The sequence below is a fragment of the Macaca thibetana genome, chromosome 5, assembly GCF_024542745.1.
Source record: "Macaca thibetana thibetana isolate TM-01 chromosome 5, ASM2454274v1, whole genome shotgun sequence".
In the NCBI taxonomy this organism is placed as follows: Eukaryota; Metazoa; Chordata; class Mammalia; order Primates; family Cercopithecidae; genus Macaca; species Macaca thibetana.
Genome location: NC_065582.1, coordinates 43,708,783 through 43,735,923, shown reverse-complemented (window position 1 = coordinate 43,735,923; position 27,141 = coordinate 43,708,783). Strand labels below are relative to the sequence as shown.

Genomic DNA, 27,141 nt, shown 5'->3' with positions numbered 1-27,141 from the left:
AATATTTAAGACAAGAAGAAATGAAATGCATGGCAACCAGTTAAGGTCATACATTTAGGACAAAAATAATAAAATATTAAAATGAAAGAAATAAATGTTCTAACTGAAATACTGAGATTCTGTGGAGATGAATTATTCAAAGTAGGAAACACACGTGACCTGCAATCTGTTCTCTAACAGTGGGGAAATGGTGGTGAAGTTCAAGTGCAGAGCACTGCCAAGAGATGAGAAAATGACGGCAGGTAATGCTTAACGATATTCTAACATTATGCTTAGATTTAAGGAAAGGGACTTCAAAGAAAGAAGAGGCAAGTTTGGCTAGTGTAAAACGGAGACTGGGGGCTTGAAAATGGTATTCTTCAGTCAGAACACCTAAGTAGGACAGACTAAGTTATGCTGTAGTAACAAACAACTCTAAGCCTCAGTGGCTTCAAACAGCGCAATTTGAATTCTTGCTCACAATAAATGTCTATTATGAGTTAGTAAAGATCTCTGTTCATCAGTCACTTAGGGGTAGGAGTTCTGATGGTACAGCCACATCTTGAACTTTGCCAGTCTCTGTTCTAGAGGGAAGTGTGAGTCCAGGGTTTCAGATCATATAAAACACTAATGTCCAGAAATGACTCATGTTACTTTTGCTCAAACTCCCTGTCCAGGACTTCTTCAAGGGGGCCAAAAAGTACAATTTTACCCTGCAGGCAGAAGTGGGGAAGGAACAAGAAGAAGAAAAAGATTTGGAGAATAACTCCAGTGGTTCCCGTGCGGCTCCACATGACACTCCTTTGAAGGAAAACCTGTTTGTATGGCTGGGGGCTTTACGTACTTCGTTCATGAGAAAATCAGCTCCTGACCCCAGCACTTAACATGAACAGTATTTTTGTGGCTAAGACGTTCATAAACTTAGGGTGACTTTGAGGAAAGGATTATAGCTTTATTTTTAGTATTAATTGCCATGCATGTAACAGAAATCCAGTAGGCTATGGGAACAGGCAAGGACCTTTGCAATTGTCTAGCCTCAGGGTCTTGAATCCAAATGCCTACAAGAGCCAAGGCAGGAAATGTGCCTGAATGGGGCAGTCCAGGAGGTGTGCAAGAGGGAGTTGTCATGAGAGGATGCACTGAGGGTATGAGTCCTCCTGAATGGAGTGACTGCTTCTCAGCACCAGCAAAGGGCCAGCGTGAGGGATTATGAGATGAATGTGGCCAGATTTTCTGACTTTTTAAGAGAAGCCAGAGAGACGCAGTTGGTTGTTTTTTGGTTTTTGGTTTCTTTTCTAATTTTAGATATGAAATCTGGTTTTTAGACCTTGGTTTCAAATTATAAAAAATGTAAAACACCATTTTGAACCAGTGATACCTGGCTGTAGCCTACCAGTTTGTGACAATTATGCAGTGTTTTTTAATCCTCTTTTCTCCCTCTTTCTCCCACCCTTATTCCTCCAGCAGCAGAAGAACCCTTTATTTGGTCAAAGTCCAACTCAGAAACTTTATTTGGTCAGAGTCCAACTCAGAAACTTTATTTGGTCAAAGTCCAACTCAGAAACTCAATATGTAGAGTGGATGTATGTGGGGAACTGCTCTGACTGAAGCAAAGTGAGGGCCTGGACCCTAAAATTCAGCTGTTTCCCCTCTTCTCCCAGAACTCAAGAAGCACAGTTCGAAAACGAAAGAACGAGTGGAATGCAGGCCTCTCCTTCTTCAGGTGAGGATTCAGACCAGGATACAGAACCACTCAGAGGCCTGACTGTCAGTCCGGAAGTCCTTCCAGAGCACCAGCAGTCCTGTGCTCGAGGTTTAGAAACCAAAAACCACTGTGCTGACCACAGCGCCCACTAGAGCTCCCCCTGTAGTCAGAGATTCACTGGAGCCTCTGTTAGACATCATCATGAAATGTACCCTGAAAAGACTCTTGCGCAGGACACGCTGCTGGCAACGTGTGGGGTGAAGGGCGCAGAGGTTGCCTTCTCCAAGGAATCATTTTCTAAGATGTACATTTCCGTCTTGGCAAGCTCAGAGACAAACACCCAGGTACTGTGTTCTGAAGCAGCTGAATTCGTGAACTAAGAGGAATAACATCTTGGGGAGCATTGGCGCAGGTGCTGTTTGTGCAGGGGCACATGGAAAGTGTGAGCAGCAGGACAGACCCTCAGCAGGGATGAGAAGGAGCTACCTGGACTTCTGGGTGTGTGGGAGTTTTAGCAACTTAATAGCTCAGCATTGCCTTGCAAATATTCTATGTATCTGCACCCAAACCTTTTAGGTCTAGAAATAGATATACAATATACAAAGTATATATGTATACTAGATAGATAGATAGATAGATAGATAGATAGATAGATAGATAGATAGACAAATGTATTATATGTAAAGTATATACACATATATGTAAGTTTTCCTGTGAGTTTTATTTTATTTTATAATTTCAACTTTTATTTTAGATTAAGGGGTACATGTGCAGGTTTTACCTGGGTATACTGCATGATGCTGAGGTTTGGACTACAATTGATGCCATCACCCAGATACTGAGCATAGTGTCCAGTAGTTAGTTTTTCAACCCTGGCCCACCTCACCCCCCATTCTAGTAGTCCCCAGTGTCTATTGTTGCCATCTTTATGTCCATAAGTACCCAATATTTAGGTCCCACATATAAGTGAGAACATGCAGTATTTAGTTTTCTGTTCCTGCATTAATTCACTTAGGATAATGGTCTCTGGCTACGTCCATGTTGCTTCAAAGGACATGGCTTTTTTTCTTTTTTATGGCTGTGTAGTATTTCATTGTGTACATGTACCACATTTCCTTTATCCAATCCACCACCGATGAACATCTAGACTGATTTCATCTGTTTGTTGTTATGAATAGTGTTGCAATGAACACATGAGTGCGTGTGTCCTTTTGGTAGAATAATTTATTCTCTTTTGGATATATACCCAGTGATGGGATTCCCAAGTTGAATGGCAGTTCTGTTTTAAGTTCTTTGAGAAATCTCCAAACTGCTTTCCACAGTGGCTGAACTAATTTACATTCCCACCAACAGTGCATAAGCGGTCCCCTTCCTCTGCAGTCTCACCAGGATCTGTTGTTTTTTGACTTCTTAGTAGTAGCCATTCTGACTGGTGTGAGATGGTATAACCTTGTGGTTTTGATTTGCATTTCCCTGATGATTAGTGATATTGAGCATTTTAAAAATATGTTTGTATGCCTTCTCTTGAGAAGTGTGTGTATGTTTTTTGCCCATTTTTTAATGGAGTTATTTGTTTTTTGCTTGTTGAATTAAGTTCCTTGTAAATTCTGGATGTTAGACCCTTGTCAGATGCAGTTTGTGAATATTTTCTCCCATTCTGTATCTGCTTACTCTGTTGATTGTTTTTATTGCTGAGCAGAAGCTCTTTAGTTTAATTAGGTCCCATTTGACAATTTTTATGTTGGTTGCAATTGCTTTTGAGGACTTAGTCAGAAATTTCTTCCCTCAGGCCCATGTCCAGAGTGGTGTTTCCTAGGTTTTCTTCTAGGATTCTTGTAATTTGAGGTCTTACGTTTAAATGTTTAATCCATCTCGAGTTCACTTTTGTATATGGTGAAAGGTAAGAGTCCAGTTCCATTCTTCTTCTTATGGTTAGCCTGTTACTCCATCACCATTTATTGAACAGAAAGTCCTTTCTCCATTGCTTGTTTTTCTCTACTTTGTCAAAGATCAGATGGTTGTATACGTGCAGCTTTATCTTTGGGTTCTCTGTTCTGTTCCATTGTTCTGTTTGTCTGTTTTTGTACCAGTATCATGCTGTTTTGGTTACTATAGACTTACAGTATAGTTTGAAGTTTGGGAATGTGATGCCTCCAACTTTGTCCTTTTTGCTTAGGATTGCTTTGGTGATTTTGGTTTTTTGGTTCCATATGAATTTTAAAATATTTTTTCTAGTTCTGTGAAAAATGACATTGGTAGATTGATAGGAATAGCATTGATTCTGTAGAGTGCTTTGATCTGTATGACTATTTTAACAATATTGATTCTTCCAATCCATGAACATGGCATGTTTTTCCATTTGTTTGTGTTATCTGTGATTTCTTTCAGCAGTATTTTGTAGTTCTGCTTATAGAGACCTTTCACCTCCTTGGTTGGATGTATTCCTAGGTATTTAATTTTTTTGCAGCTATTGTAAATAGGTTTGCATTTTTAATTTGGCTCTCAGCTTGAATGTCATTGGTGTTTAGAAAGACTGAGTTTTATTTTAAAATAAAGGATACACATTACTTAGTTTTAAAATTTAAATATGAGTAAGTACACAGAAAAAAACAAAACAAACAAAAAAACACCTTACTCTTAATTATCTAATCTGGAAGGTCAGCAAATTATGGCCTGTTGGCCAAATTCAGCCCACAACCTGTCTTTGTCTTTAAGGTTTTATTGGAATGCAATCGTGCCCATTCACTTATGTGCTGCCCATGGCTACTTTCTTGCTAAAATGGTAGATGGAGTAGCTGTGAGACAGACTGCAAGGCTCACAAAGTCTAAAATACTTATGAGATGGGTGCTGTGGCTCACGCCTGTAATCCCAGCACTTAGGGAGGCCAAAATGGGAGGATCTTTTGAGCCCAGGAGTTAGAAACCATCCTGGGCAACACAGTGAGACCCTTGTTTCTACAAAAAAATAAAAATAAAAATAAACTAGCTGGGTGTAGTGGTATATGCCTGTGTTTCCAGCCACTCAGGAGGCTGAGGGAGGGGGATTGCTTAAGCCTGAGAGGTCAAGGCTGAAGTGAGCTGTGATTATGCTACTGTATTCCAGCTTGGGTGACAGAGCAAGACTTTGTCTCAAAACAAATAAATAAAATAAAATAAAACAAAATACTATTAGTCATTTTATAGAAAAGGTGCCTACCTCTCATCCAATCCCACCAATTAAAGGTCATCATTATTATTTGGCATATTTTCTTCTAATGTTTTTTCTATGTGTATACATATATTGGAAAAAAATGAAATCATATTCTATTTAGTGACCACAATTCTGCAAATGATGGAAATATTATACATCTGCACTGTCCAATATAACTATTGAGTACTTGAAATGTGCCTTGTGTCACTGAGAAACTAAATATTTAATTTTATTTAATTATAATCAATTAAAATTTAAATAACCACATGTGAGTAGTGAATGCCATTATGAACAGAACTTTCTTGAAATAATTGCCTAATATTTCAGGATCATTTCTTCAAATCATTAAATATTCCTTATGAAACCCTTTTTATAACTGTATAATATTATAATGTATGGATGAGTCATCATTTACTGAGCCAAGCGCCTATCACTGACACTTCGGTCTCAGTTTTTCACTATTATAATCCAATTCCATGATGAACATTTCTGTGCATGCAAATATTTGCACATGCCTACGATTATTGACTTAGGATAAATTTCTAGATGCAGTTCCATTTGATCAGAGAACATAAATATTGCTCAGAGTTTTAAAATATATCATCACATTGCTAGAGAGAGCCTTCCATTCTGCCTACTTGACAGCAATACAGGAGAGTGCCTATTCCCCGTACTATTCTGCGTATATTTTTAAGAATTGTCTTGAAAAGAGTCTCTCCCTTATCTGTTCCATCTGGACTGTCAAAGGGATGATTGAGTAGGATACTTTATGAAGTTTCATCAGTGAGTTGAGAAAGACAGGGACTGAGATCAGAACGGAGCATTTTCTGCTGACATTGTCTACACAATCAAGGCTTTGGGCCACTTGATTATTTGCATGATCACTTCTAAATGTGGTGCTGTGGGCAAAGTCCTTATGCTGTGGCAGGTTTTGACATTGAAATATTCTCGCTTGGGGGCAACGAAGACTTAAATGGACATGTGTGCAAAAATGAAATAGAAATGTAAATGGCGGTTGGGAGGTAGAGGTGAGGGGGGTGGGAGTGGGGATGGCAGTAGCTGCTTTTCATTCTCTCTACCTCCCATCCCCCAGGATGGAAGATTTAAGAAACAGGCAACAGGCCGGGCGCAGTGGCTCACACCTGTAATCCCAGCACTTTGGGAGGCCGAGGAGGGTGGATCACGAGGTCAGGAGATCGAGACCATCCTGGCTAACACGGGGAAACCCTGTCTCTACTAAAAAATACAAAAAGTTAGCCAGCCGTGGTGGTGGGCACCTGTAGTCCCAGCTACTCAGGAGGCTGAGGCAGGAGAATGGAGCTTGCAGTGAGCCAAGATCACACCACTGCACTCCAGCCTGGGCTACAGAGTGAGACTCCATCTCAAAAAAAAAAAAAAAATGAACAGGCAACCTACAGAATGGGAGAAAATTTTTGCAATCTACTCATCTGACAAAGGGCTAATATCCAGAACCTACAAAGAACTCAAACAAATTTACAAGAAAAAAACAAACAACCCCATCAAACAGTGGGCAAAGGATATGAACAGACATTTCTCAAAAGAAGATGTTCATACAGCCAACAGACACATGGAAAAATGCTCATCATCACGGGCCATCAGAGAAATGCAAATCAAGACCACGGTGAGATACCAACTCACACCAGTTAGAATGGCAATCATTAAAAAGTCAGGAAACAACAGGTGCTGGAGAGGATGTGGAGAAATAGGAACACTTTTACACTGTTGGTGGGATTGTAAACTAGTTCAACCATTGTGGAAAACAGTATGGCGATTCCTCAAGGATCTAGAACTAGAAATACCATATGACCCAGCCATCACATTACTGGGTATATACCCAAAGGATTATAAATTATGCTGCTATAAAGACACATGCACACGTATGTTTATTGCGGCACTATTCACAATAGCAAAGACTTGGAATCAATCCAAATGTCCATCAGTGACAGACTGGATTAAGAAACTGTGGCACATATACACCATGGAATACTATGCAGCCATAAAAAAGGATGAGTCCGTGTCCTTTGTAGGGACATGGATGCAGCTGGAAACCATCATTCTCAGCAAACTATCGCAAGAACAGAAAACCAAGCACTGCATGTTCTCACTCATAGGTGGGAATTGAACAATGAGATCACTTGGACATGGGAAGGGGAACATCACACACCGGGGCCTATTTTGGGGGGGGGAGGGATGGCATTGGGAGTTATACCTGATGTAAATGACGAGTTGATGGGTGCTGACGAGTTGATGGGTGTAGCACACCAGCATGGCACATGTATACGTACGTAACAAACCTGCACGTTGTGCACATGTACCCTAGAACTTAAAGTATAATTTTAAAAACTGAAAAAAAAAAAGAAAAGAAAAGAAAGAAAGAAACAGAGAACAGAGAAATAAAGGAATGGAGGAAAAAGGCCACGGGAAGTGAATAAGCTCAGGTACTAACGACGAGTGGTGTTAACAACCATAAAATGTGGGGAATAAAAGCAGGGTCTTATGGTGAGAAAAACATGGAATTGAATTTTACTCTGCTGACTCATCATGTACCCTGAGTAAGTGGCTTTATCTCTCTGGGCCTCAGTTTTCTGAGTAATAGTTCCTTATGTCTAAGGATTATTAAAAATAATCAATGTGAAAATTTCAGCACAGGGCTTTGCTCATATAGCACAACAAGTGAGGGCCACTGATGGGGTTGGGACTATCATTCTCTCAGGCTGAAAACCAGAGGGCTGCCTCCTCCTGGGTGCTGGTCCACGCACCCTCTCATGGAAAGCATCCTCACCACCAACAGGTAGGTCCCCTTGGCCTGGCACACAGCCCAGCTATAGCGTATGTATTGCTCAAAGAGGACGGGACTTCTTATAATGTGCTTTACCCAGGCATTCTTGAAAGTCAGTGACCTACCATTTAGGATGGCCTGGGCTACATGGCGCCTTAAGGATTTGGGGGTAAAGGTGACTGTCTCCTCCCCTGCCTTAATAATTACTCTCTTCCCAATAACTGTTAGAATGGGTCAGATCAGACCTGCCCAAGGCTGCCTATGCCTGCAGACATTTTCCCACCCATGCTTGTTCTTTGTCTCTAAAATGTACCAGTTTTGACATTTTTTTTTTTTTTTTTTGTAATTTAGAAACTCTGATCTCTACCATTCAATGCAGGGGCAGCGCTGTTGTATATCTGTTGTATAACAGAGAGAGAGAGAGAGAGAGAGAACACATCAGTCAATTTATAGGCAACTATATTCCTCTCCTCCTCTTGTGGCTGTTTCTCTGCTTACTTTAAAATAAACAAAGGCCAAAAGTGACTTTGGAAAATTCCCAAAGGGAAGAATAAAGCCAACATGAACGACCGTCAAAGGCAGGTTTACCTGATTTATAAAAGCAGGGAACCCTCCTACCCTGTCTTTATCCGCACCCACCCCCTACTCCATACACACACTTCTTTTTTAGCCAATGCCTCAGTTAGCACAATACTAACATTTCAGGGAAGGCTTGGGTGATTTTTCTTTAGGAAATAATGGTCAACACTATTCAAAAACCAGACAAGCTAAAGCTGTTTCTTGAATTGGTGATATATTTGCAAAGATGAAATTACACAATCCAGACGTGCTAGTTGTGAACACAGAAAATCTACTACTCTGTTCAAGGGTCAGAAAATGAAGAAGTCATTTAGATATTTACCAACTTCACAGTGGTTGCTGAAAGCACCAGCCAAGTTTTTGAAACAAAAAAAAGATGGCCATGCAGCTCACAGGAGAAGCAACTGCAACCCAATTGAAGTATTTCAGCAGCTGGTTTCATTACCAACAGGAGAAAGCTGACTCTTCTGTGGAGTTCAGAAAGTGATTGAAAAGGTTACATTTTCATAAAGATGTGCGTGGGCAGAGCATGCAAAACCAGTCCTTGCTTGCTTCAGAAGAGACAGAAGTCTTGAGCATGGACATACTTTCAAGTTCCAGCACGTAGATCCATGGTCATGATCAGGTGGCCCCAAACTGCCTGCCTTAATGAAGACGCTCCCAGGCCTACACATGGAACAACCATGAACCTTCAAGGGGGTTCTTTTGTTGTCCTTATCCACCACATTTGCATTCAATTTACCTAATATATTTCCTAACAAAACAATTAATACATTCACATATGAAACTAATTATGACAGAACTACAGCTTTGCCTGCTTTTTCTACAATTGAATTACTGAGACTCAGCCTGAATTCTAAAACTCTCTTCTTGAGTCACTAGGGGAGGAAAATGAACCACATGTGTTGTGAAGCTTGCACATCATGGGCTTCCTGTGTTGTCACCAGTGCAGGGAGTGACACACTCCTGGAGCAGTGGGTGGACTTTCGAGTTGGAACCTTAACTAAACCTTTAAAATAGCCCCTATGGGCCAGGCACGGTGGCTCATGTCTGCAATCCCAGCACTTTGGAGGCCGAGGTGGGTGGATCACAAGGCCAGGAGTTTGAGATCAACCTGGCCAGCATGGTAAAACCCCGTCTCTACTAAAAATACGAAAATTAGCTTGGCGTGGTAGTGGGCGCCTGTAGTCCCAGCTACTTGGGAGGCTGAGGCAGGAGAATCACTTGAACCCAAAAGGCAGAGGTTGCAGTGAGCCGAGATCTCACCACTGCACTCCAGCCTGGGCGACAGAGCAAAACTCTGTCTCGAAAAAAAAAAAAAAAAAAAAAAAAAGCTCCTATGAAACACAGAACTCAAGATACTGACACCATTGGTCTTGTAGCTAAGATGCCTGGAAAGTCTGTCTATGTTGAGTGTTTACCTTTTCAGGTATGACTTTTCTGAGAAACTGTAATGTATGTCATGTCTTGGACATTCTGGGCCCTCCAAATCATAAAGTAGGATGTCCAGATTATTCTGAATGGCTGTATTTACATCATCCATTTCAACTGGTATGTCAACATACATGTTGCTGAAGAGGTAGCTTTGGGAACTACTGCTCTGAACATAAATTAATGATAGAAGGTACTGACTGAAAGCATCATGTGGTAGAAAACCCCAAATGCTTTTTTCAAGAACTATATATGAACTGTGTTTGTGCACGCACAGTTGTGTTTGTATGCTCGGAAACGTTAATAAATTGGTATTGGGCAACGCAGTTAACCTTCATTTCATTGGAGGCCCACATTATGCTAGGATAATGATGTTTCAGAGCAGGATGTTTTGGTCCAAAATGCATCGAACCATGCAACAATGAAATTCTATTTCTTTCCAGTAGTATGTTAAAGGCACCATGGGGGACACAAAGTCATTAACCCCAAACCCCACCCTCAGGTTATTTACAGCCTATTAAGAAAAGCCATGTTTTTTCCCAATAACAGAGAATTCAAATACAGCTAGTCCCTGTGTTTGTTGTCGAAAGGAGAAAGAAAACCATACTCTGCCGGAACACATCATTATTAGTGTAAAAATATATAAACAGATGTCAACATAATACACTTAATTTAAAGTATCATGGCATTAGAGATCCCTTGTTTGAAGAATAAACTCAGTCAAAGAAAGTCTGAATGACTTGCCCAGGGTCACATGGTACTGATGATATCAGAACCCAGCTTTTTGACTTCCAGGTGGAGAACTACAGGTAAACTGAGAGTCCCTGACTGGGTTTGGTCAGGTCCTTCGTGACTCTATAATGCTATGACTCTCTGAGAACTCTGTGACCATGCTGCCACTCCCCTGACATTCTTTTAATTAATAAAATCACTCAGCTGCACAAAAATAATGGTTTCATTAAGATGCAGAAAATGCCACATTTAATCACTAAAAATGGCATAGTGTATCATTCACCTTAGAGAAATTCTTATATTTAAATATGCAATATAGAGATATTTTAGATAATTAGCAACAAGGAAAGGCAACTAACCTATTATTGCATAATATTTGATTACCTATTAACTTCAACCATGTAATTGAACACACAGCCAACGACTATCACTTCCTGGCACTAAAGCCCAGGTAGATACTGCTCTGTTTTCATTCTGTCATTCTAGTCATTTCTAGGACGAATTTCCTCTGGAAGGAGGTTTTAAACCAAGCATTCGATGTCACATTGTTACTCACTGAAAAGTGCTCTCTGTAAGTGCTTCCTGAAGAAGGCAAGGTTGAAGTGAACCCTTTCAAACCAATGTATGGCACTTTGTTAGCGTTTGCTGAGTGTCCAGTCCTAAGCTAGACTTGTGAGGTAAGAAAAGAAAGTTTGTGCCTGTTTTTATCACATGGGGCCAATTACCTTTGCCTGCCTTCCAGGGCCAGGTTGCTAAACCCTGGGAAGTCTGTAATTATATTAGAAGATGGGATTATTAGTGATAAATGTGGTGTTTTTATAGATAGTGCTCTGAAACTTGGTTTCAATGGCCTTTCCCACACAGTGTCTCAATAACCCCAAGGTAGGCAGGAAAAAAAAAATGTTGCTGAGGCTCAGAAAATTTAAATGGACTTCCTGAAATGTGACAGAAGGCAGACCCAGGACTAAAACGGAGGTCCTTGGAAGCCTGGCCCAGGGCTGTTCCTTCCTTACAAGGAAGGACTTGTAAAGAGCTTGCTCAATTCAAGGTTCCTTTGGCCTGGGAAATCCTTTTGCTTCTGCTCACTTGATGCCTCCAAGATTGGATCTCTGGGTATCCCTTTTTACCTGACACGCATCCTGGCCACATCTTAGCCTGTAGTGCTCATGTACCTTCCTAGTCTCTAATCTGTCTATTGGTGCTTTGATATGTTAACCATGGGCTATCTTACTCCCTCAATTTTATTTTTGGATAAATTGGAGAAAACAGTTTTAAAACGATGAACTATAAGACTTTGATGCTGATTCTTCATTCTCAGTACCAAGCTTTGCCTATACTTCAAAACAGATCTCAATGGACAAGGAAAAATAATATCAGTATTCCACTGGGCATCTAAAGTGCTAGGCATTATGCTAAAAACATTGCATGTTTTTAACATTGTATCAAGATGGGGACTGAAGGGCTTTAAACCTGGGCAGTCCGACTCCAGAACCCAAATGTCAGCTGTGACACTGTCGTTGTCTCCCGCAATGCCATACTTGCAAGTTTTGTGTAACATAGCATTTAGACATCTCTTCACAATTATGAAATTCTGGGTTTTCTTCCCCTGCTGTGGCCCAAACACAAACTAAGAACATACCTAATGAACAGTTGCAATTGATATTTTCATCTTAATTAGGGATTAAATATAAAATAAATCATTCTATTTAACATGAATTATGATGTCCTAACTTTTCCAGTAGTTCATTTCAAATAGATTGTTTAATAGTAGGAGAAAACAGTAGCTTTTAAAAGTATATGTGGGAAATTAACTAAAATATTAAAAAGATCACTCACCCACTGTTAGCCTTTATTTTTTACCCCAAAACAACATGAGAAAATAAGTTTTTTCTTTTACCTTTGCTGTACTTTCCTCCTTGAAAATAAGCCCATTAATAAGGAGATGTAAAAGGAAAATGTAAGTATCTCAAGACAAATTATACTAAAACTTTTTTAAAAGAAACAGTTCTATCAAAACAAGTTTGCAAATAAAAATAATTACCAAATGAAGATATTAGGGGAGTATCGCCATTAGGCATGTTTTTATTATGCAATAATTTATCCATGAACAGTTTATATTTCATATCCATATTACAGTGTTTTTTTTTCCCAGTCACTGGGAGTACTCAAGCAGAGCTGATGAAAATTCATCATTCTGGAAAGTTCCAGAAGGGATTTTGCAGTGAGTAGAAAGGTGAAATCTTGGACGATAAGGTCTCTTCCAATTTGAAGATTCTATAATTTTCAACTTAGGCAACTGGCATAAGGTGAGTATCCTCATGGACTCTGTAGTGATGGTGGAAAGCAGTGGTGGGCTATCGTGAGCTCTGGAGCCAGCCTGCCTGGTTTTGCTGTTGGACTTGACCACTTAATTGCTGTGTGAACTTGAGCAAGTTATGTCTCCCATCTGTACCTCAGTTTTCTCATCTGTAAAATGTTGATACTAATAGTATTAACCTCATAAAGTTGTTGTGAAGATTAAATGAGTTAATGTAAGTAAAGTGCTTGAAACGGTCCTTGTCACATGGTAAATATTCTATATCATAGCTATGCTATTATTTTCCAATAATAATATTGGGAAAATATTAGACAATATTGGAATAATATTCCTACCTTATTGGAATAATATTGGAAATTATAGTCCAAAAATATTCAACTATTATCTGATCCATCTTATGGTCTCCAATATGAAACAAACGATAGCCCATTGTGAGGTTAATTATGGTGAGGTAAGGGCTCATATCTTGTCTGAAGCAAAGGAAATAAAAGAAGAGGAGAGGTAAAATGAGGAATTTTATTTAAAGGGAGCAGAGAGATGTCTAATGTTCAGGGAGAAAAATGAACACTCCATAGGCCTAGTGATATCAGGAGTGAAAGTATGCTAGGAGAGAAAAAGCCAGTGGTATACAGTCTCTTCACACACACACACACACACACACACACACACACACTCCTCAGCGAACATATTTGGGGATTACTGGTCTATCTGCATCTTAAAGTTTTCACTTTAGCACTGGGGTTTAGTTCTAATATTGACCTATGGCTTCCATTTGGCAGTTCAAGTCCACACATTTGCCCTGAGCCCCTGCTAAGCAGCAAGTGTTGTGGAAGCAAAGAATGCTGCCTGAGGCTGCAGTCTAGGAGGAAGGGGCCGACAGGACTGTGCCCACAGTCTTCACTGGGGGGTAAGTGCTGTGATCAGCTTCTGTGCTGGATGCTATGGGTGCTGGATGCTATGGGGGCTGGGAGAAGGCCACCTGACTTAGCCTACAGGGATGGGGAAGAATTCCAGGCAGAGGTGAAAGCTTCACTTAGATGTGAAGCAGGTATTAGGCTGATGAAGAAAGTAAGCCAAACAAAACAAAACAAAGCAAAACAAAACCCCAAGAAAATTAGACTAAGAAATGTTTTAATTCCTTCCATAAACTTTGAAAATAGGCAGGCCTAGGCTTGAATCCTGGTTCTGCTCTTCACTAGCGATGTGACTTTGGGCAAGTTACTTAAACTCTCTGAACTTCAATGTAGTCATCTCTGGGACAGGGTCCCTATCTTATTGTGTTGTTCTGAGAATTAAAGAAACAATGTATGATCACCTTATAATCCAGTGTCTCCCAGATGCTTATTTTGAATATCTGTGGTATTAAATCACTCATACTAAAACATAATAAAAGAGGAAGTAATGATTTGTTGAATTTAGAGGAAGAAATAATGACAAGGAAAGCCAAAAGTATCACAACAAGCTCTGTATTTAGGCTCATATGTCCATTCTTGCCAGAGCCACTAATTCAGAGCTAGGGTGGAGAACAACTGGCCAAAGTCCATTACATTCCATCTAATGACATGTCTGTTGCGGGTGCGGGGAGGCTATTGGCAACTCACCTTTTCCAATACCCTCATGTTATAATACAAAGCTCCAGCCCAAACTGAAAATTTAAAGAACAATCAGCCAGATCACCTTCTCAATGACTATGATGTTTAAAGCATTCACAAAAGTGAATTCAAATTATTGGTATGTTTTATTAGCACCATCTGTAATTTCACCTTAACACAAAGATGAAGCAAAACAGGAGCAGGAAAGGCAGTCTATAATAAAAACTCCCATTTATCACAGGCCTCCTATGGGTTCGGTACTCTTTATTCGCTATTTCTAATGCATATTGCAACTTACAAGGCAGTTCTGTTCTCCTTCACAAATGAAGCATCCACAGCACAATTGGTGACTTCACAAAGGTCCCATGGCTCCTAGGTGGGAAGCCACCGGAAGGCAGATCTGATTCTAAAGCTGCTGTCTGCATGCCAGGCTAGTACAACTCTCAATCTGGGATCAGGAAAGAGAGGTACCACATGTGGTCAAGGAGCTCCCACATCCCCAGGAGTCCAAGGGTTGCCATTCTTCCTCCTTCTGTCTCCATGATGTCGCCACTACAATGTTGTCATATTGTGAACTGTTCTGGTAAGTTACAAATTTTTCCACAGAAAAGAAGAGAAAGGGCTACCCAAAAAATGGGAGAGGAAAAAAATAATCATAAGTCTTCAGAGGTAAGTGAAGTTAAGAACCTGACCTTGGATGGGAGTGTCCTAACCCAATGGTGGCCTTAGTCATGTTATACTTCTGCTTTGCAACTGATCCCAGACGCAGACACAGTCTAATTGTAAAGAGAAGGAGTTATCTGGTGTATTAACTTGTTAGGTGAAGTAGAATGCTTTAAAAAAAAGGTGAATTTTAAAAATCACATACCTTGATTCAAATGCAGTCTTGGCCACTTAATAACTGTGTGATTAAGCCTCATCTACTTATCTTCTAAATGAAATTAATAGTATTTACTTCACTTTTCTCATCTGTAAAATGGTGATAATACCACCTATCCTCGTAGGATGATGGTAAAGACGAAACAAGAATAAAAGCTAGCATCTAGAAAATAATAACTGAAGTTACCTATTGATATTTTTCTGTGATTATTTTAATTAGCTACAGTATAGCATTCTTACATGAAGTACCTGGATGTGGTAAATAATCAATAAACAGCAGCTATTATTATTAGCAGGGCACAGTTTTGTATTGGTGCAGGTCTACTGGTGGAAATAAATGAAAGGAGGAGAAATCCTGTATGTGACAGTAAACAAATTCAAACATAAAACCAAAAACAGCAATAAGAAAGCAGAAATGGAAGAAAAAGAATCCTAGCTTGAGTCAACCAACTTGTTACCGGAATTTACTTATTAAAAATCTCTACAGTGTAAATTTAGCCTTTAGAGATTTAATTTTTTTTTTTACCTTTTTCTTTTGTTTTTACCAAAGTCCACTTTGAAGAGTCCAGTCTTCACTGGACCAAGGAAGAAAGGAAAATAAATTTAAATGTTTATGTATTTAGGTAGTTTTGCTTTGTAAAAGAGAAGAATCCAGGTCAGGTTCTTAACTCCACTCACCTCTGAAGAATTCCGAGTCATATTTCCCTCTCCCTTTTTGGGTGATGCTTTGTCTATGTCTATGGTAGACGTGAAATGGGGAAGGGACACTGCAGGGGTGGTGATCCTTCTCCTTGGAATGGTTTGTCCCTAAAAGTTACTCTGTCTGCTTCTTTCCTGTCAGGGATGTTAGCAGAGCTCAAATCCTTATGAATCCAAACTCCCAAGCCACTGGATCAGGTGAGATGGCTGGAGCCCAGCAGGGTCAGCATGAGGAACACCACGAGGACTCCTGAAACACCACATTCCCATGGCTGCAGCAGGGCAGCGGGGTAGCTGGAAGGCACAGTGTCCCTGAAACTGTCGTCCTGGGCAAGGAGTGTGGCTGCATGGTGGGTCGCCTGACCTGTAAGCAGATCTTGGAGGCAGATGTGGGAAGTAGGAGTGCTGTGGCAACACAATGTGGAAATCGGGAGTTCTCTTCAGGTGTGATGCTCACAATTCATGTAAATCTATTGATCTATGTATTTACCTACCTACCTCTATGTGTGTGTTTGTCTGGGAGTGGGGTGGAGCAGTGTAAGGTGAGTTCAGGAACTGTGTTCGTCAGGGCTGTCTGGGGACACAGAACCAATAGGAGCTATATCTATACTGATATCGGTATCTCTACAGATACAGATAGACGAGAGGGGATGTATTAGGGGAATTGGCTCACATGACCTTGGTGGCTGAGAAGTCCCACCACAGTCCATCTGCAAGCTGGAGACCCTGGGATGCGGGTAGTGTGGCTTCAGGGCAAGTTCAAGGACCTCAGAATCAAGGGAGCATATCTGCCCTGAGGATGAGATCGGGAAAAAGCCTGCAGGCATGTGTTTGAAAGGAGGTGAGAGAGGAGGATCAAGAAGGGTTTTCTCAAATTACAGTTGCAATGCAAGAAAGGGAAAGGTGAGAAAAGGGACCTGAGCCCAGGCCTTGGGAGGAAGAGGAGGAGGAAGAAGGGCAGACCAGGGCTGAGGTCAGAGCTGGTCGCCAGAGGAGGACGCCTGGGCCCCTGGCCCCTGCCTGAGCAGAGGTGGCCGAGGTCCAGGAGCCAGAGGAGAAGAAACGGACGCTCGCACCGCTGCTTCTGGCTTGCCCAGAGGGAGAAGGGTGATGGGGCTGTTCCCGTGCACCCAGGACCACGGCTCTTGAACTTTATGTGTCGGGAAGGAGGCAAGGGCTGAACTGGAGAGCCGGGCCCTTCATTTAGTGCCCCAGGAAATGCTCTTTTCCCTGCGGGAGCCTCCGCCTGTGGCTGTAATGATCTTGGACTGGAAGGTCAAATTCCAAAGACTTAAAACCGCACCTGCAGCAGGACCGGCCACATACATTGTAGAGTATCTTTAAAATAAAATGCTGCACTGTCCTGCAACTGTCAGTCTGAGACAGAAGTCCTGAGTGCCCAGGGGCGGCTGGTGTAAGTCCTGGAGTTTGAAGGTCATAGAGCCTGGAGTCCAAGGGTAGGAGGAGAAGAGTGTCCCTGCTCCAGGAGAGAGAGAGAGAGAGAGAGAGAGAGAGAGAGAATCTTTTTGTGTTTGTGCTGTTGTTGCCTTTTTTGTTCTTACCTGTGCCCCCAGCCATTTGGATGATGCCCCCACATTGAGGACAGGTCTTCCCCAGTCAGTTTACTGACACACCTGCCAGTCTCCTCTGGAAACCATCTCACACACACACCCAGAAAGAATGCTTTACTAGTTCTCTAAGTATTCCTTAATACAGTCAAGTTGGCACCTAAAATTAACCATCCTAGGGACACTGCTATTTTTAAATCTCCCTAGAATTTGCACCTCTGACTCTAGCGATTGAGACAGAATTCATTTTCAGGGAGACTATCCTTTTGATTGGAAAAACACTGATATAAGCTCTTTAGTTAAACAATGATAGGGCCATACTTCTATTCTGGAAGAAACAGATTAAGATGGAGCAAAGCTAAGCTGCTCATTAGAGATTTTTATTTTTTATTTTTTTTCTCTAATAGATTTTATGGCTTCCTCAGAAAAGAAGCAGGCCAGGGAAGAGTGGAGATGGGCAGAGTGGTGATAAAACAGGGGGCTCATGGAGAGGAGGAGAAAAGGACTTTAGCACCACAGTGGCAGGCAGGAGGTTAAGAGCAGAGTTTAATTGCAAGGGATTCCTTTGATGGGGTTATGACCAATCTGCTTTAGGAGCAATGATACAGAATTTTGTATTTCCCTTTTGGTGGTGCTGTGGTTTGGATGTTTGTACCCCCAAAAACCTCATGTTGAAATTAGGGCCCAGTGTTGGAGGTGGGACTTCACGAGAGGTGTTTGGGTCATGGGGGAAGATCCCATATGAACTGATTAATACTCTCCCTCAGGGGTAAGCGAGTTCTCATCTCATTGGTTCCCGATCCAGCTGGTTGTTACAAAGAGCCCAGAACCCTCATCTCTCTCTTCCTTCCTCTCCATATGATCTCTGCACGCACCAGCTTCCTTCCTGTCGTGCTGTGAGTGGAAGGAGCCCAGGGTCCTAATGGCAGATGGCTAATCTTGAACCTTCCAGCCCATCAGAATAGTAACCCAAATAAATCTTTTTTCTCTATAAGTTACCCAGTCTCAGGCATTTCTTGATAACAATGCAAAATGGACTAAGGCATGTGGTATGACTCCTCATGTTATTATCAAACTCTCAGTAAAGTTTTGTCACTCTCGCATAAACCCGGGAGGCGGAGCTTGCAGTGAGCTGAGATCCAGCCACTGCACTCCAGCCTGGGCGACAGAGCCAGACTCCGTCTCAAAAAAAAAAAAAAAAAAAAAAGTTTTGTCACTCTCTATGGCTGGTGTCAGCAATACTGTTGGAATAAAGAGAGCACTTGGTGTCCACATGGGGCAACCGATTAACAAAGAGGTAAGGTCAGGAGATGACAAGAGGAAGCACGGAGCTGGTATAAGCATTCCCTGACAAATCCTCGAAAGTTCTTGCGAAAGAAGACTACGTGTTTCTTGGTCACACAGGATGGGATTCACATTATCTGAGGCAGGGATATTGTCATAGACATTAGGGATACCTGGCAGCACATGAATCCACTTTTTATGTTTAGGGATGTCCTCACTGTATGAGTCTCCATGAGGGTTAGAGACCTCCACTATGTTGGTCAAATAGGCCAGAGACTTGTATTTCCAGCCTCCTGCCCTGGAGAGGGGGCATGTGACCTAGGGTTGGCCAATTAGGCACCTCCCCAGGACTTTGCATTGGAAGTTAGTGAATCGATGAAGAGGAGTGGTGGAGAGTCTATTCTGAGGAGTGGGGTGTTGGGGTGGAAGGCAGCTAAATCCTCCAGTTTCCTGGGGCAGGAGAGAGAGTAGGGTTGGTAGCATTATTTAGTTGAGAACATCCAAGAAGCAGATGCCAAGATGGGATTCGAGGTTTATTAGCGAAAGAAATTCATCAGGGAAAATGGCTCTGGAGGATAAAGAGGAAGGGAGTGGGAATTGGTGGAGAGAGACATTAGATTGGGAGACAGGTCTAACAACTGTAAAAGGAGACAGAGAAGCAAAGAATGGTGGGAAGAGCCTCAGACTGCAGCAGAATTCTGAGACAATCTTGGCTTGGCCAATGGAGAATCTCCAGGCGAAAGCTGCTGTGTTCATTTTTCTATCACTGCTGTAACAGATTACCCAACACTTTGAAGCTGAAAACAACACAATGACCATATTGTACTATATATCTGTAATTTGCTAAGAGGGTAGATCCCAAGTGTCTTCACCATACCAAAAAAATAAAAATAAAAAATAAAAAAGAGTGGTAACTATGTGAGGTGATGGAAATGTTCATTAGCTTGATTGTGGTGAGGAACACAAATCTATTATCTTACAATTCTGGAGGTCAGAAGTCTGACATGAGTCTTAGTGCTAAAATCAAGGAAGTGACAGGATTGGTTCCTCTGAGAGCTTCAGGAGAGCTGGGGCCTGCCCTTTTCAGCTTCTAGTGACTGCCGGCATTCCTTGGCCTGTGGTTGCATCACTTCAATTTCTGCTTCTGTCATCACCTCTCCTACTTCCCTCTCTGATCGCCTGCATCCCTCTTATAAGGACCCTCGTGGTTACACTGGGCCCTAAGTAATGCGGGATACTCTTCCAAGATTACATGTGCAAAGTCCCCTTTGCCCTAGAAAGTAACATTCACCTGTTTCCTATGCTGGTGGCAAGTATAAGCTCTGATGTCCATTGTCTAGTGCTATCAGCAGCAGTGCCCATTGCTCATGTTCTTGTGGCATGATTTGTACTTGGGTTCTAGATTCCTAGAGTCTCTCTTCTTCTACCTGTTTTCTGAACCTTCTCAAAACTTCCTGGCGTTTCTGTGAGCCGCTTGGCCATCTTTTAATAAACTTATTTTCTACTTAACTCAGTCAGAGTCAGTGTGGCTGATCATTGTTAGGTTTGATGAAAGCAGGAGGCTCTGTTACTGAAAGGAAAAGAGGAAATAATTGCTTTAATTTTAGAGACTAAATTTTCCAACCTTCCTTGTGGCCAGGCATGGCCATGTGACTAAATTCTCATCAGGGAAATGTGAGCAGAAGTGATGTGTCTAATCTCCAAATCACTTATTCAAAAGGAACTCCCTTGCACATTCCTTCCTCTTTTCTCCCCTCTTCTGGGCTCAGTATGTATATGGTATTGGGGAGTCAGCTTGCTTCAGTGAATAAGAGCAACATTTGAGGAGATTACAGGCATCTAGAAAGATGGAACAAGGCTCTCTGGATGGTTTTATGGAGCAGAACCACCTTCCTATGTTTGCAGGTCTGTGTTCTTGTGGGTTGTTATGTGAGAGAGAAATAGGCCAAATTGGTTGAACCACTGTATTTGGGGGTCTCTTTTGAAAGCCACACGCCTATTCTAGGTTTAGTATAACCTAATGAAAACAATCAATTTATGTCTAATATTCCTGACTAGTTCAGAAATAAGAACCAGGAAAGATTCCAACATCTCAGGGAAGGGGGAGAAGGAGGGATTCTGGGAGTAATTGTTGGGAAATTTGGGGATGAGGGCAGTAAAATTTCAGTAGTAGTATTTAAGAATGAGAATTTGTTAGTCTATGACATGTAGGGGTAAGACAATGGCGTTTTAGGGGTCTGAGTAGCCACTGCCACTGAATAGCATAGGTGGAAAGAGTTACACAAGAAGGCTATGGGGTGAAGTAATTAATACTCACAGTCAGGAGTAGCTTAAATAAAGAAAATAACAAACTCAAATCACTAAATTCTCAGCCCAAGGCACAGTTAGAAAAAAAGGGAATCATATATAACTATGCTAAAATAATCTCTTGCAGCAGGGCCAAAATAGCTGCAAACCAAATGCAATGGTTAATTCTGAATTTTGCTTTGATCTGTTGAATTCTCAGGCTTGTCAGTAGAACATTGAACATAAAAATGTGGAACCCTGATCACTGAAATGGGGATATATGGAAGGATTCAGAGGCCTTGTAAGGTTTTGATCCTCCAATTGCTGCTGCCCCTCTGAGGGTCACAGAGGAACATATGTCCATAGGTCACAGTTCATGAATCCCTACAAAGAAGCTAGTCTTTGCAAATTCTGGTGAATTTTAACAGCATAAAGTGGAAAAAGTCTGTCTATGTCCTGATGAGCATCAACTGTGAAGAGGCTGTTCTTGTCTTATTTGAAAACCCTGTAAGAACCTCTCTGAGGACTTACTCTACAAGGACATGTCAATTCTTTACTTCCACATTCCCAACATCCTTCATTTTCCACAGTGCCATAATTAAAATGCCAACATGCCTGTGTGTATGGTGGTGGTGGGGCAGTTACAAAGTCAAATATCAAAGGAAAAGACTTTCTTTAAAAAAAGAATAATTTTTTCCTACTTTATATTAGCAAAAATATCTGTGGAATATGATTGGGTAATGGATTATGGGGTGCTAGTCAAGGAGGGTGAGAACATATATTTAAATGGAGAAGAATTTATCTCGATCTTGGGAAGGGGCAGTGGTATTCCAAGGCTTTCACTAGGTTCTTCCCAAAGAATTAGTCAAACCAATCTAAAAAATTTATGAGGAAACTGCAAATATTAGTGATAAATTAAGTGTTGGAAGCATATAGTAGCTTTGTATCCCCATATAGCTTTCTCATTTGACTAGGGCAGGACCTGGATGGATCTTAGCAGAGTGGATTATTGTAAACTTAATCAGCTGATGACTGTAACTGCAGCTTCTACTCCTGATGAAGTCTCCTTACTAAAGAAAATCATTAGAGCCTATATGTGCAGTCACTACTTTTGTTTATTTTTTTTTCTATCCCAAGGATTGGCAGACTCTTTTTCCTTTGGTATGAAGCCAGACAGTGTAATGAAAGGTTCTGCAGACCATAAGGCATCTGTCGTATCTACCCAACTCTGCCATTGCAATATGGGAGAAGCCATGGATCATGCATAAACAAATGGGTGTGGCTGTGTTCTAATTAAATTTTATTCACAAAATGGGGAGCAAGTGCCCCAGTAGCAACAAGCACATCCAGTGCTCAGATCCTGGTTTCTAATATCATTCTCCAATCAAAGGAACTAGGGATCCTTAGAGAAATGACTGCTTCTAGGACTAGGGTGAGAAATATACCACATGAGCCCAGAGCATCTTATTAAACCAAAAAGTAAGGATGTGCTCACAAATAACAAAAAGTAAAACAAAACAAAAAACTAAGAAAAGCCCACCACCACCAAACAAACACACACACACACACACACACACACACACACACACACGTCGATGGGGGTATTTCAAAGAGGCACAGGAGCCAACCAAAAGAGCTCTTCATGGCCAAAGCTGAGACAATTTGAGCAATAAAATAAAGTAGCATTGGATTATAGCTCAAAGTGTAAAGATCCATGATTCCATACTGATACAAATACAAGATTTAATAAACTAACAAGTGAGAAGAAGAGACAATCTCTCACGCAGAAGAATTCCAAATATAACACATAGATACTCTGTCTTAAACGAGGGAGAGCATAACTCCCCACTCAAGTGTGGGCTGTGCGTAGTGACTTCTCTCCTAAGAATACAGTAAGGAGAGGCAGAAATAAGTAACTTTACAGTGGAGAAACCTGACATGCACTATTTCAGCCAGGTGTTTGAAGTCAATATCAATAGTCATACATCATGTTGTTAATATATACCCTTGATATGATGTGGTGAAAAGGGCCCTTTAAATTTGTGATATTTTCCCAAAAATCCATAACACTGTTCAAATTGTGAGAAAATCATCAGAAAAACTCCAATAGAGGAAGATTGTGCAACATACCTGACCACTACTCAAAACTGCCAAGGTGAACTTGGTGCAGTGGTGAGCTCCTGTATTCCCAGCTACTTAGGGATCTGAGGCAAGGGGAAGACTTGATCCCAGGAGTTCAAGATCAGACTAGGCAACACGGTAAAACCGTGTCTCAAAAACAAAAGCAAAAAGAGAACTGCCAAGGTCATCAAAAACAAGGAAAATCTGAGAAAATTTCACAGTCAAAGTAGCCTAAGGAAATATGACAAATAAATGTAATGTGGTATCCTCGATGCCATCCTGGAACAGAAAAAGGACATTTGGTCAAAATTAAGGAAGTCTGAACAGAACGGATGGAAAGGGTCACGCAAGGACTGCGGGGTGGTATGGTTAATACGAACAATCAGGAGAGGCTTAAATAGAGAAAATAACAAACTCAAATCACTAAATTCTCAGCCCAAGGCACAGTTATGAAAAAAAAGGAATCATATATAACTATTCTAAAATAATCTCTTGCAGCAGGGCCAAAATAGCTGCAAACCAAATGCAATGGTTAATTCTGAATTTTGCTTTGATCTGTTGAATTCTCAGCCTTGCCAGTAGAACGTTGAATATAAAAAGGATTATTTAGTAATAGTCTATCAATACATGTTAATTGTAACAAATGTACCATGCTAATATAAGATGTTAATAACAGGAGAAATTGTGGGTATATTGGAAACCCACCATGCTGTCTGCTCAATTTTTCTGTAAAACTACTTTAAAAATGCAAGTCTGTTAATAAAAATTATAAAAGGCAGCAAGGCAGATTTCACCTTCAGACTCTACTTTGCTGACCCCTGCTATATATCCCTTTAACCAGAGAAAACAGTCAAGTTTGCTTTCACCTGGTAGGAACAGTAGAATACCTTTATTATTTTGTCTCAGAGTTATATCAAATCTCAGACTTTATACCACAACACAGGCGATAAGTGCCTTGAACATCCCATCATCACCTAAAACATCATTGGATCATAGGTACACTAAATTGATGATATCATGCTGACAAGAGTTGAAGAGCAGAAACTAAGAGCTACTCTCGATGCCATGGTAAGATACATGTCTGTAAGAGGAAAAGAGATATATCCTATAAAAGCATAAGAAGGAGCCTACCCCTTTAATAAAGTTTCCAGGAATCTGATGGTCCCAGGATATTGGAATATCTTCTTTAAAGGGAATGCTGGATTGGTACGTGTTGTAGCCCTTACCTATTAAAATGGTACTCTCTGGGGATCTTTGGATTTTGTAGATAGTATTTTACATTCAAATGTGTTGCTCTGACCCATTTACAAGGTGACCTGAGAAGTTGCTTAGGCTCTCACAGGATGCAAAGAATAAAGAATAATCGATTATCTCAGTTAACAGGGCTTATTGTAAGATTACACAGGAAAGTAAGGAAACTCACAAAAAGCGAAAATAACTCAAGCTAAGCCACCAGAGAATTAAATATTATGGCTATTTGGGACACAATGAAAGGTCTTATAACAACATCTACTGACTCTAACAGCTGACCGTGCTCCTGATTCCAGTCTTCCTTTCTGCTTATCTCCACTCAGTTTTTCTTTGCTAGGACCAATTCTCTACCCTCTCTTGGCTTCTCTTTCTGTTCCTGTTACTACTACAATGGAATAACTATTTTTAATCTCTTCTATTTATCTCCAGGTTTCTGTTTACTCATAGCTTCTCCTACCACCCAGTTTTTGCTTACCGCCTTCTTCATGTGTGCGTCTTGGCCTCTCCAGCCTGCTGACTCTCTGAATGCTTTACATTCAATCTCTCAAAAAGAGTTTCTGATTGGACTCTCCGCTCTTGTCCAATGTCCTTTTATGGCAGAGCTCTTGTGCTGTCCTCCCTCAGGGACCCCTGGACAACTTCTAGAAAGCTAACAAACACCCATCACTGGTCCCATCAGCACTGACTGTGCTTGTGACATCACATGATGCTGACACGCTGACCTATGCAAAGGATGTTTCAGAAGAGGCTGTGGTTGTGGTAGACACGCTAAAGCTTCACCATATGGACACATTATAGCCAGGAAGCACCTTTGCTGGCCTGTCCAGACAACTGAATTGGTCATTTTGACTAAGGAAGATGACAACCTTTAATACCTTAAAGCGTTAAAGGGAGAAAATGAAACTCCTGATGATTTCAGCTTGGAAGATGAACTATTAGGTTGGTGCAAAAGTAATTGTGATTTTGCCATTATTTTAAATGGCAAAAAGCACAATTACTTTTGCACCAACCTAATAGAAAGCTTTGACCTAGAGGAAGGTACTTTAGGAGACTGCCAATCATCAGCATACTTTCTGTTCCCTTTTCTCTGCTTATCTATGTAACATTTTATTCAAAGTGGGTGCTCCTGGTTTATGGTGGGAATATGAGTAGGATTGTGGAGAAAAAGAGCACAGAGACTCCTAATGCCATAAGTAAGCCTGCTGCCAGTGGTAGCCATACAGTAAGAATACTATAGAACTAGAGTCCAGTAGAGCACTTTGTTAGTCCCTGCCTTGGCTAGGTCATGTGTACGATGATCAACTTCTTGCTGCTTTTTTCTTTAAAAAAGTTAATCTGAACTTGGCAACTACGTTTTTGTTCATGGAAACCTGGTCATCCAGCCCCTTGGCACACTTGGTTTGGATTTTGATTCCCAGAACTCAGTGTACAGGCCTTTCCAGCCTCTCTCTCTGGCATATACATTGCAGCGCTCTGCAAGGTGCAAGTCCTGAAAACACATCGTTTGGATTTCCTCTCTCTGGTTACCTGTCACTGTCAACTGCTCTCAATCCCTGGATTCATTTCCTCTTGGATTCTGTGAAATGCTCTCCTTAATCATTCAATGTAAAAAGAAGAAAAACTTTTTCCTGGTCTTTTTATATTTTTATTTTTTTTAATGGGAGACGCTTTACTGATTTTCTTTTCAATTTGACCAATAATTTCCTTATGTCCACAGATACTCCTTAACAGTTGTTCTCTTGCTGTTGTCATTTTATATCAATGTTCACAGAATACTTAATGGAATCTTCCTTCAATAACTACTCACGTTGGCTCTTATTTTGTTTGCAATTTTGAAACCAAAGATCTATGGAATTTAAAGCATATACTCCTCAGGCAAGAGGTTATTAAACAATCATTGGTGACTGTATTTAGTGTTAAACTTATAACTCAGAAAGAGGTAGTCTGGGTGAATTGAAAAATACCTCAAGCACTCAGAAATTAGGTCTCCAAAAAGCAACCATCTGCACCTTTTTTTCAAATGAAAATAGCATCATATCAGGATTAATTCAAGTTAATAGCTAAGAAAATATCAGTCTAGGTACTGTACATAGCTTCAATGCCCAGTTTCATTTTGCTATAAGAAGCTATATATTTTATTGGACACGCACACAAAAAGCTTGTCATATTATTCATCACCCCTAGAAGCAGGTCATAGAGCAGCAAAGTAATGTCACTAACAAGAAGCAGTTTTCTGTAGTAGACAGCAATTCTTACCCTGTCATGGATTTATCTTATTATTGACAGCAAATTTGGCTGGCATTGACCAGAATTGATGCTTTACCCAGCCCCATACCAAAGCTGGAACATGAAATGGGCTTATACCACACTTAATGTCCCTCACATATTTCCTCTGTTCAAAGTCACATCCCTTTTTTGATCTGAATGATGAAGGAGGACGTTTAAAACATAGACATTTCTATGCTTTATTATAGAGTAGTTTGTAAGTACCGTTTTACAGTGCTGACACTTATATGAGGAGGCAGCAGCAACTACTTTAATATGATTAAAGGTAGCAGTATTCACTACAACAAATGAGTTCTAACATTGGCTACCGGAGTTGTGTGTGTGTGTGTGTGTGTGTGTGTGTGTGTGTGTTTTTCTTCTTAGTGTCTGGCTTACTTTCTACTTAATTTGTTCAGGAAAACACCAGGTAAATTTGTATTGTAAAAATTTGCTGAGCTCACAA

The 27,141-nt window shown here is 40.8% G+C and overlaps 1 protein-coding gene and 1 long non-coding RNA gene across 3 annotated transcripts in view; one reads left to right on the top strand and one right to left on the bottom strand.

Annotated features, from left to right (window-relative positions):
* The window catches only part of LSM6 (LSM6 homolog, U6 small nuclear RNA and mRNA degradation associated), a 160,722-nt gene that overhangs the window by 66,738 nt on the left and 66,843 nt on the right, over positions 1–27,141 (top strand). The window lies entirely within an intron of this gene.
* Positions 12,470–25,123, bottom strand: LOC126955338 (uncharacterized). 2 transcript variants are annotated; one of them, XR_007725897.1, is made up of 5 exons: positions 24,889–25,123; positions 16,582–17,380; positions 14,624–14,773; positions 14,335–14,496; positions 12,470–14,018 (listed from the first exon to the last, which is right to left on the bottom strand). It is a non-coding gene; the product is annotated as an uncharacterized LOC126955338 (long non-coding RNA). The 2 variants fall into 2 exon arrangements; XR_007725898.1 differs by having other exon boundaries at positions 12,470–12,882.